Here is a 1,573-nt window from a genome sequence, read left to right on the forward strand (position 1 = left end):
CAACTTTTTTTTGGAATCGGGTTTGTAGTTAGTTGGTTGGTTTAGTTTCTATTTTATATACTCGTTACTTTCTGCAGTGTCGTTAGATGAGTGCTGTGAAATCCCTATTAAGGTGTTACGCTATCAGCTTAAGTGCATGGGGTCTCTAGGCTTCTAGTCCACGTGGTTGAATAATTTCCTGTGTGGTTGCTAAGGTGTTTTGGAAGGTGGGGGGTGCAGGGGTGCCGTGGGAGTTTCTAGGTGTTTGGTAGGCAGCTATAATTAACAGATTGCTAGTCAATACTAATTGGTGTTTAGTGTCTGTCTATATTGGGGAATGGGGGGTAGCTGCATACATCCGATTCAAAACACTGATGCTGGCCTACAAATCCAAAAATGGACCAGCTCCCTCTTACCTCAAAGCCCTCATCACTCCTCACACTGCACCCCACACCCTCCAATCTACCAGCACTGGTCCCACCATCTCTCAGGGTAAGAGGCAAGTTTACTACAAGACTCTTCTCTGTTCTGGCACCGAGGTGGTGGAATGAACTTCCCCTAGAGGTCCGGACAGCCGAGTCACTGGCTATTTTCAAGCGGCGATTGAAGACCTACTTATTCAGGAAACACTTCAACTAGCACTTCTTTCCTTATCTTTTGCATTAAAAAAAAAAAAAAACCTTCGACACTTTTTCATTGTAACTTTGAACAAATGTTTTAAACTCATGGTATCTTAAGTCTGTAACCTAGTGAGCAGCATTAATGTATTCAATGTTAGAGATTTAAGCACTTATGTACGTCGCTCTGGATAAGGGGTCTGTCACATGCTGTGAATGTAAATGTAATGGTGAAGGTTGTTATGGTGAAGGTTGTTATGGTGAAGGTTGTTATGGTGATCCAGGCGATTGATAGGATGTTGAATGAAATATTTCACGGTATTCACCATGTACACCATGTGGTTCTGTGGTATCAGAGCTGTTGTCTGGTGTGTTCAGTGTTAAGTGTATCCCATTTGGCTGCCACATCTTCAGGACAGAGGAGTTTACGCCTCGACAAACGTTTTGTTTTTCATCTTATTAACATTCTGCTCAAGAAATCTTCATATTTTAACTCTTTTGACTCCCTTCTGATTTAGATTATTCATTTACATTCACCTCACTTAGCCGTATGTCACGTAACGTCACTTTTTCAAATGGATGGTGACGCAAATTCCCTGAATTATTTCGCACCCGATGTCCTCTGATACAAGAGAGGGGTGTCTGTTCGAAGCCCCTTCCAGGACTGTCCAGACGGGGCAGTGTTGTCAAGCTTTAACTATAATCAGCTCTTATGTTGGCTGCCCAATAATTCTACACGAAAGTGCCATGGCTCCTTTTGTACGAGGTCTCTGCAGTCAACTTCTGTTAATCCTTGCTATAAATAAAATAAAATAAAGGTTGAGAACTGATTATTAAATTTGGAGAATAAATATTTTATTTAAAAAAAAAAAAAAGGAAGGCACTGAAAGATAAACACAATCTTGGGCAGAACGCTGATCTTTACCGTATTAATTCTTCCACCCAGTGAGAGAGGGACGTGGTTCAAACGATCAAAA

This window comes from Tachysurus fulvidraco, chromosome 3, assembly GCF_022655615.1.
Source record: "Tachysurus fulvidraco isolate hzauxx_2018 chromosome 3, HZAU_PFXX_2.0, whole genome shotgun sequence".
NCBI lineage: Eukaryota > Metazoa > Chordata > Actinopteri > Siluriformes > Bagridae > Tachysurus > Tachysurus fulvidraco.